Below are 10601 nucleotides of genomic sequence, written 5' to 3' on the forward strand. Positions count from 1 at the left end.
TTTCTTAGTGCTATAGGTATCTCCCAATCATTTGGCTCTGTGGTGTCATGGTTTGATTCCTTAGGGATTGGAGTTGCTTCTTCAATTGAGTCCATAATAATCTCAGGAGTTTGAACATTATGGTTAGGTGGTTGAACTATAGCTTGAATAGGTGATGATTGAACATCCTTAGTGAAAGTGTTGACCTTCGGCCTTCTGGAATAAAATTTTAGGGGAGATGTAGTGGTGTCTTGAATTCCTTGTTCCTTGATCATTTCATGTGAGCTGGATAGATGGGTAGGATTGAAATCAGTGACAGTAGATGATGATTCTATAGTGGCAGAACTAGATTGACTCGGAAACTCAAGAAGAAACTGATCTTTTGCTCTATCTTTACTCAAATTCTCCCTTTGAAGATAGGAATTAGGAAAATAGGGTGTTGCTTCATTGAAGGTAACATCAGTAGATAAAAAAAAAAAATTAGTTGGGGGGATGGAAGCATTTGTATCCCTTTTGAGTGGAAGAATAGCCAATGAATACACATTTAAGAGCTCTTGGGTCAAGTTTTCCCCTTATGCGGATGAATATGGACAAAGGCAACGCTGCCAAAGATCTGAGGGGTCAGGTTGTTTGAAACTGTGAAGTTAGGGAAGAATTTAGTGAGAATTTCCAAAGGACTTTTAAGCTTAAGGATCTTTATTGGGAGTCAATTTATGAGATAGACTGATGTAAGAACAGTTGCTCCCCAAAAATGTTTAGGAACATTTTTATTGAATAAGGACGCTCTTGTGATAGCAAGAAGATGACCATTCTTCCTTTCAACTACTCCATTTTGTTGAGTGTGAACACACGAGGATTCATGAATGATTCCTTGTTTTTGAAAGAAATGAGTGAGTGCTTGATTGAAGTTCTCCCTAGCATGATCTGAATGAATTCTTTTGATTCCATCATCAAGTTGAGTTTTGACCATGTGATAGAAATTCTGAAAGATAGTGCTTACATCAGATTTATTTTTCATTAAGTATATCCAAGTCACTCGAGTACAATTATCAATGAAAGAGATAAATCATCTTAATCCAGAAATGTTAGGTATTGTGGACGGTTCCCAAATGTTACTGTAACAACAACAACAACAACAACAACAACAATCAAGCCTTATTCCACTAGACGAGGTCAGTTATCCCCAAATGTCACTGTGAATAAGTGAAAAAGGAACAAATGCCTTTGTATTATTGATTGGAAAGGAAGAACGCTTGTGTTTAGCAAGCTCACAATCAATACAATGAAAATTCTTAAACAAAGACTTGTTGACCAAGGACGGGAACATAAACATAAGAACATGAATTGATGGATGACATAAACGACGATGATAAAGCCAAACTTTATCTTTATTGGAAATGGTGGACAAGGATAAAGGAAAGGAACTCACAACTCTAGTTGTATGTTTTCTTTCGGATGGTAAAAACCTTCTCTTTCACTAGCATGTTCTTCTTGAAACATACAATGAGATGGGTAGAAGATGACAGTACAATTAGAATCTTTAGTGAGCCTTTTGATAGAGACTAAATTCGTAAGGAGTTTAGGAACAAGAAGAACATTTTTTACAGTGAGATTATCATTTATATAAACATCACCATAGCATGCAACAGTGATAGTGGATCCAGTGGCTACTGTGATCTTCTTTTGGCTAGAACATGGGGTATAGGTAATGAATTTTTTAGAAGAATAGGTCATATGGTCAATGGAGCCTGAACCAATCACCCATGTGCTTAAATTTGAAACATTAGGATAACAAGAGGTAGAATAAATACTTGAAAAGCCCAACGAACATGTACCTTCTATAGATGGTGCTTAGTGTCCCCAAGAAATCCTTAAACTTCTCAATATCTTCTTTGCTTAACCTAAAATTTGAGTTTTCTTCCCTGCTTGGATGACTATTTGCAGTATGTGCTTGTCCTCATTCTTTTTCAGTTTTGCCGGAGAAATTTCTGTTCATGTTTGAAGGTCTCCCATTTAGTTCTCAACAAGTCTTCTTGGTATGACCTGATTTTTTACAGTAATTGCACCCAAGAGATTCCTTGAAAAAAACCTTTGAAAATTCTGCTGGCTTATTGATTTCTTCAAGAGGCTGTGAAGTGACAAATTTCATCACAAGGGCTGACCCGTTAGAGGCCTGATCTTCAAGCATAACACTCCTCCCTTTTTTAGTGCAGATGATGGAGATGGTCTCATTTAGAGACAGTAAATCCTCTTTTCCCAAGATATGTATCCTTACTGCATCAAATTCAACATTAAGGCTGACCACATCAGTCCCACACTTCATTTCGATACACTAATAGTGATCCAATTCTTGCCAGAAGCCTTGCAAGAGGTTGGAGTACTGAGTGATTGTACAAGTTTCTTGTTCCATGGCTGAGATTTTGATCTTAATCTCATAAATTTGGGTTGCATCACGAACTTTGGAATATGTTTGCTTGATGGTATCCCAAATTTATTTGGCTGTCTCAAGGAACATGCATGTGTCACTGATTTTTGGAATCATCAAATTCGACAACCACGACATCACTAATGAATCTGTTTCATCCCACGCAGCAAACTTGGGATCTTTTGAATCCGGTTTTGTCTTGAGTATATGACTTTACCTGTCTCTTCCCTTCAAGATTATGCGAACAAGTTGTGACCACTTCAAATAATTCTTTCCATTCAGTCGATATGCCGCTTGAATGTTATGTAAATCACCAGCTAAAATGAGGGTTGGTTGGTTTGTTGAGTGCATATCAGTGTTGGAATTATTTTCGGTTGTTTCCGACATGATCGATTAATCGGAACCTCAAAGAAAAGTGGATTCCCTGAAGAAAAGTGAAGAAATAACTGACAATCCCAAGATCAATCCAATAGCTCTGATTCCATATGGGAAAATAGAGATAAAACTTTTCTTATTATCATTCACAGAATATACACTGTTTATATACAAGTATCTCAACGAAAAAAATAAGGAAAACTACTCTAATCAATCCTATAATCGGGTTACAAATTAATCCACAATTCATCCAATCCCATGAAATCAGTGATAAGATCTTTCCAAATATATATCCAAATCTCAACAGTTCTCATACCTACATCTCTGTAGCAAGAGTTTAATTCTTGAATCAAAATGATGATATTTTTGATGCATGCTTTTTTTGTTGATTTCTTACGGTGAAACGTATTGCTACTTTGATATACCCTTTTGCTCTTCAGATTGGTTTTTTGTATTATTTTTTTATGGCTATATTTTGTTCTCAAAATGTTTACTAATTTATGCATTAACATTGGCCACAGGGCTTTTAAAAGAGAAAAGGGTGCCACTTAATGAAAATTTGAATGGAGATTGTCTTGTAGATGCCCCCTATAAGTTTGATTTCTGAGAAGATTTTGATTCAGAGTTACTTTGCAAGAAGATGCTGATATCAGATGTGGCTAAGTTTCGGAATGCTGTTTCCAAGGATTACTGCCTCGAGATGTTCTATGATAGCCTCTCCACATGGAGATTTGTTGTGAAAGTTGATAAGGCAAGGATCTGGGAACAACAAATATTACCTTTACCAACTTATTCATTTTGATGTAATGTATAATGAGGATCGGGTGATTGAGATCAGTGTTCACCATGAATGTACCCACAATGCTAAGTGGAAGGAGACAAAAACAACATTGAAAAGAGGATGGAAAAGTATTCGCATCCTCTTCACAGCCTCATCGTTTGGAGATTCATTGGTTCATCATATACCCGTGTTTCTATTCTCCTATTGACTGGGTTTCTTGCAACAATTCTAATGCAAATGCTGAAGAATGATTTTGTGAAGTGAGTACCAAGCTCCTAACTCATAATTGCTATGCTTCTTTGTTCTAGTCTATTCATGATGGTGAATCAATGACAAAGCAGTACCATAACATGTTTAAGATATCTGCTAGCAAACACAATATGTAATACCAAGTTATATAATTGAGTTAAAGTCATTTACCCCTTATTTTGTCTTGACTTTGTTTGCTAGAGGTGATTCATTATATCTGGTCAGTTGAGTGTCAGTGTCTATCTATGAACACATGGGGGATTTGGTTTTACCAAGAATGACAATACTTTAAGTTAGTTCAATTAACCAAGTTTGGGTGTGTTTATATTAATGTTTTATGCAAAGCCTCATATTGATATCCCTGAATAATTCTGCTTTATTCAATTTTATGTTTGGTTCAGTAGTTAAGCTGATTATTTCATAGGGTGGGCATGTTCATCATGTAATAGTGCATACTGAAAAAAAATCTTATTTTAGTATACAGCAACTTGTTTTATCAAATAAACGTGGTAATCTTAGGTGTCTGATGATCATAGATGCCCATATGAGCGGAATACATTGATCCTATATGCTTATCAATACCAGGAACTACAGGTTTGGTAGCAGGCATGATTTGATTGATGGATCTTACAGAACACAACCTCCACTATTGTAGTATCATTTATTAGACAAGTTAATTTGAAAGTCGGACATTTTTTCGTGGCAGTTGCATATGTTTGATATTATTCATAAATACTCATTTATATTTACTCTTGTATTTCATGATGTATAATTTTGCATGTACTTTATAAGAAATGCAGATAAAGTTGCATACGGTATTTAGTATTTCCACTTTAAACATAATTAAGCATTTTTTGTTCTAAGTACTTATAAGCTTATCTCCGCTTTTTCATTTTAAAGCCACCAAGATGCTAAGATACTCGTGTAACTTCTAGTTACCATTTTTTTACTGTAAATCACAGGTGGTCAAATCTCATGATCGTGTTAACTGTTAATAGTTATTAAGCATTGATTATTTTTTTTTTCAAGTTGTTTTTTTGTTCCTTTTTACATGATTAGTTTGTGTATATGGGTGTTGTTGAGAATTCTTTATATTGTTCTGATGGTTTTGATTTGTTCTTTTCTACTTTCCTAGGTAGGATTAGTTACAACTGAAACCTTTCCATTGTTTAGCGTATTTGAGAGGCAAAATACTAAATCCTTATTATTTTTGAGATATCATAGATTGCATTACAACTACTTCCCAATGGTTATGATATAAAGTCTTGGGAATTTTTTTGATTACACTCAAAAAATGACAAATTGGGTAACAGCGAGATTATTCAAACTTCCTAACTAACCTCTTGCATTGTTTTGGCTGAGATAGTAATTCCCCTATCATAGCATTATTATGATGGTAAGAGTCATTGAAATGTTAACCTAGGTTTTTAAAGGTGCGCCCGAGGCGTGCCTGAGGCGCCAAGCGCATGAGGCGTTGGGGAAACCGCCTTCTCCCATGCGAGGCGGGCGCCATTCGTCAGGCGCGCGCCTGGGTGCGCCTAGGGCACCTTCGCACCTCAACTGAGGCGCGATCATGAGCGCAATCCATTTCTGGATTTTTAACAAAAAAAAACCTATTTCAAACCAATTTGATTTGGAATTAGGGCACCGAGAAGGAGAAGAAAAGGAAAAAAGGGAAGAAGAAAAGAACCGAAACCTGAATTTGAAGAAAAGTCGCGTTGCCACCGTCACCAAGGTGTTTCCTTCCACCGCAGCTGCCCTCGTCGCTGAGTTGCGCGTCGCCCAGGTATGAGTTGTTTTTTTTTTCTATTTTTCACTTCTTCATCTATTATCTTCATCTTATCTTATTCTGTTATTGCTTCTTTTTCTCTTCTTCGTTATCCCTGTTCAATTTTTCTTCGTTTCTTCATCTTCTTTTCTTCTCTTTATTCTCGTATCTTCTTCTTCCTCGTCTGTGTTTTTTTTTGTTGAGTTGTTGGTTCGCATTCTTGTTGTCCGATTTTGTTTGTTTGTTTTTTTTTTCCATTTTTGCATACTGTGTTGTTGCTGCCGGTTTTGCTGGCTACTGTAGCTGACGGTTTTGCTAGCTGATGTGTTTTTTTCTTTGTCCTATTTTTTCATTCTGTTTTCCTGTTTTTCTTTGTCTTTTTTTTCTTTTTTTCTATTGTTCAATGCTGGTACAGTTGCTTTTCTTTTGTTGGACGTTGGTACAGTACGTTTCCATTAAATTACTTTTTTATTTTGTTTTCGATTTTTCAAATTATTTTCTTGTTCAATTATCATGGAAGGTAGTAGTGATACTCCAACATATATATCAAAAGATCTGGCATGGAATTATTTTCAAAGAGTTAATCCGGATAATAAAAATGATTTGATTTGTAACTTTTGTCAACAAGTTATAAAAGGGGATATTTATTGTGCAAAATATCTTGTTGGGGGTTTCGAAATACTACGACTTGCAAAAGATGTCTGTCTTATGTACGTGAAGAAATTTAAAATTTCATGGAGAAAAAGATGGAGAAAAGTAATCTTTCTAAACTTGCGACATTAGACTTTGAGGATGTAGGCCCTCTGAGTGATGATATTGGTATGAATGATATTGGAGCTAAAGCTATGCCACCTATAAGTATAAGTACAAGTTCTAGATCAGTGAATATGTAAAAAAAGGCTAAGACAAATATGTCCAATGGATACATATTTTGCTTTTAATGTGTAAAAAAATGTTGAAAGTAAAAGGGGTAAAGAGAGGCAAACCACGATAAATGAGGCATACAAGAAAGAATTGAGGGAAAAAACTTGTATGACCATAACTGAGTGGATGTATGATGCGGCAATTTCTTTTAATGCCGTTAACTATTCAAGTTTCAAAAGGATGTTAGACTTGGTTGGTCAATATGATGTATGTCTAGAAGGACCTAGTTATCATGAGGTGCGGGTTCTTTTTTAACAAAAGCTGTTAATAGTGTGACAAATGATTACATTAAGTCATGTGAAATAGAATGGACCAAGCATAGATGTAGTTTGATGGAAGATTGGTGGGCGGACAAAAGGCATAGGATATTGATTAATTTTTTAGCGAATTCTCCTAAAGGTCTAGTTTTCATCGAATCGGTTGATGCTTCTGATTATGCAAAGACTGGAGAGAAAATATTTCAGTTGCTTGATCGATTTATGGAGCGTGTAGGAGAAGCAAATGTTGTCCAAGTTGTTACAGATAGTGCAAGTAACAATGTGCTTGCAAGTAAGGATCTATTTAATTTTTTTTTTATCAATATGCTTTTTCTTAGATATGTTAAACTTATCTAGTTTTCTAACTTCTTTTTTAGGAAAGTTATTAGAAGCAAAAAGACCGCATTTGTATTGGAATCCTTGTGCTACTCACTGCGTCGACTTGATCTTAGAAGATATTGGGAAATTGCTTAATTTTAAAGTAACATTGAAGAAGGCAATGAGTGTGAATGTTTACATTTATGTTCGCCCCGATATGGTAAATATGTTGAGGCAATTCACAAGACAAAAAGAACTTTGTCGAGCGGGTGTCACAAGATTTGCTACTGCTTTTCTCACTCTTGAAAGGATGCACCTACAGAAGCAAAATTTAAGGAAAATGTTCATTTCAAAGGATTGGACAGAGAGTAAATGGGTAAAAGAAGCGGCGGGAAAGAAGGTAGCTAAAATCATCATGACACTCAGATTTTGGAGTAGTACTGTGCATATATTAAAGATCTATGACCCTTTAGTTCGTGTTATGAGATTAGTTGATGGCGAAAGAAAACCTGCAATGAACTATATTTATGAGGCTATGGATAGGACAAAAGAAACAATTATGAAGTCCTTTAAGGAGAAAGAAGAGAAATATAAAGAAGTGTTTGAGATCATTGATACGAGATGAGAATGCCAAATTCATCGACCTCTGCATGCTACAGGACATTATTTTAATCCAGAATTTTTTTATTTATACACAACTTCAAATATTTATGGAGAAGTGGTGAATGGTTTGTTTGAAATTATGGAGATTGATTTCAAGCGCTGTTGAGCAAGATAAAATCACTACCCAACTCTCTATATATCGAAAGGCAAAAGGGTTATTTGGGAGGAATGTGACAATTAGACATAGAAGAGCATTATCTCCAGCGGAATGATGAGAATGCTATGGAGCAAATACCCCAGAATTGCAGAACTTTGCTATTAAAGTGCTTAGCCTCACTTGTAGTGCTTTCGGCTGTGAGTGCAATTGGAGTGTATTTGAGCATGTATGTAATAAATATAAATGTATAATAGATTAATACTATTAGTATGCTACTTTTATAAGTAAAAAATATTCTTTGCTATTTTATTATACTTATTGTGATTTTTGACATTTTATAGATTTATAGCAAAAAAAGGAATTGGCTAGCTCAGCAGTGCTTAAATGATTTAGTATTGTGAAATACAATCGTGCTTTAAAACTTCGGTATGATTCATGTGATAAGATCGATCCCATCTCTTTGACAGATATTGATGACAGTAATGAATGGTTGATGGGTAGAATGGATGGAGAAAGTGATAATGAAGAAGATGAGTTAGTTTTTGAAGGTGATGGCTTGACATGGGATGTCGTTGCTAGGGCTAGTGGAGCTGAAGAGCCTGAATATTGTACTAGAGGAAAAAACATTGCATTCATGACCTCTAGTTCACATACTAGGCTTAAGCAAGTCGAGAAGGGAAATATATCTTCCTCAGACACTCATCTCTAAGACTTGGAGATGAAGAAGAAGAAGAAGAAGAAGAAGAAATTGAATTTGAAGAAGATGAAGATAAAGAAGAAGAAGAATACAATGAGGATGATTTTGAGCTTGATGATTAATTTGACTCATTACGCTTGTTTTGATTAACTTTGTTAGTTTAGATTTGAAAGTTGAAACTTGAAAGTTTGAAACTTTTATTAATTTTATCATGGTGTTGTTTTGCTTGTCATATTTGATATTTGTGTGTGTGGAATATTAATAATTATCATGTTTGACATGATAGTTCAGTAATCAATCTCATGTTCAAGAGGCGCGCACCTCGGGCACGCCTCACGCCTAGGGCTCTAGGAGCCCTTTTGCATTTCGATGCGCCTCGCACCTCTAACAACACTGATGTCAACCAATCTAGCTCCTAACTACCTACTTTTTTAAACATATCAAGTGCATTCTTTCTTTATAAGATATAAATGTCTCTCCTTTTGAGAGAGTGCTATGGAAGTACTTTAGATTACCTAAGCCCTTGTTTTGGATGTTTTGATAAAGATATGTATTCAACCTTATGATTCCTACATCATTGATATGGATGTAATGAGCAGACCCTGAGGATGATGTGACAGTCAAAGTTAAGATGAGGTGGAGGTCAAAATTAAGGTAGACAATGTTGTTAGAAGCGCAAGGCGCATTGAGACGCAAAGGGCTCTTAGAGCCCGAGGCGCGTGTCTCTTGAACATGAGGTTGATTACTACTAAACTACTGACACACTCATATAATATGTCAAATATGATAACTATTAATATTCCACACACACAAATATCAAATATGACAAATAAAACAACACCATGATAAATTTAATAAAAGTTTCAAACTTTCAAGTTTCTAATCTAAACTAACAAAGTTCATCAAAACAAGCGTAATTAGTTAAATTAATCATCAAGCTCAAGATCATCCTCATTGTATTCTTTTTCTTCTTCTTCATCTCTAAGTCTTAGAGATGAGTGTCTCATAGAGGAAGATGCATTTCCTTTCTCGACTTGTTTAGGCTTAGCATGTGAACTAGAGGTCATGAATGCATTGTTTTTTCCTCTAGTATAATATTCAGGCTCTTCAGCTCCACTAGCCCTAGCAACGACATCCCATGTCAAGCCATCATCTTCAAAAACTAACTCATCTTCTTCATTATCACTTTCTCCATCCATTCTACCCATCAACCATTCATTACTGTCATCAATATCTGTCAAAGAGATGGGATCGATCTTATCACATGAATCATACCGAAGTTTTAAAGCACGATTGTATTTCACAAATACCAAATCATTTAAGCACTGCTGAGCTAGCCAATTCCTTTTTTTGCTATAAATCTATAAAATGTCAAAAATCACAATAAGTATAATAAAATAGCAAAGAATATTTTTTACTTATAAAAGTAGCATACTAATAGTATTAATCTATTATACATTTATATTTATTACATACATGCTCAAATACACTCTAATTGCGCTCACAGCCGAAAGCACTACAAGTGAGGCTAAGCACTTTTATAGCAAACTTCTGCAATTCTGGGGTATTTGCTCCATAGCATTCCTATCATTCCGCTGGAGATAATGCCCTTCTGTGTCTAATTGTCACATTCCTCCCAAATAACCCTTTTGCCTTTCGATATATAGAGAGTTGGGTAGTGATTTTATCTTGCTCAGCGGCGCTTGAAATCAATCTCTCCATAGTTTTAAACAAACCATTCACCACTTCTCCTCAAATATTTGAAGCTGTGTATGAATAAAAAAATTTTGGATTAAAATAATGTCCTGCAGCATGCAGAGGTCGATGAATTTGGTATTCTCATCTCGTATCAATGATCTCAACCACTTCTTTGTATCTCTCTTTTTTCTCCTTAAAGGCCTTCATAATTGTTTCTTTTGCCGTATCCATAGCCTCATAAATATAATCCATTGCAGGTTTTCTTTCGCCATCAACCAGTCTCAGAACACGGACTAAAGGGCCATATATTTTTAAAATATGCACAATACTACTCCAAAATCTAAGTGTCATGATGATTTTTGCTACCTTC

At 35.3% G+C, this 10601-nt stretch overlaps 1 pseudogene; it reads left to right on the forward strand.

Annotated features, from left to right (window-relative positions):
* Positions 1-471: 471 nt before the first annotated feature.
* On the forward strand, positions 472-4613 carry LOC122028999 (annotated as a pseudogene).
* The last annotated feature ends 5988 nt before the right edge of the window (positions 4614-10601 follow it).

The sequence above is a fragment of the Zingiber officinale genome, chromosome 10B (assembly GCF_018446385.1).
Source record: "Zingiber officinale cultivar Zhangliang chromosome 10B, Zo_v1.1, whole genome shotgun sequence".
Taxonomy (NCBI): domain Eukaryota; kingdom Viridiplantae; phylum Streptophyta; class Magnoliopsida; order Zingiberales; family Zingiberaceae; genus Zingiber; species Zingiber officinale.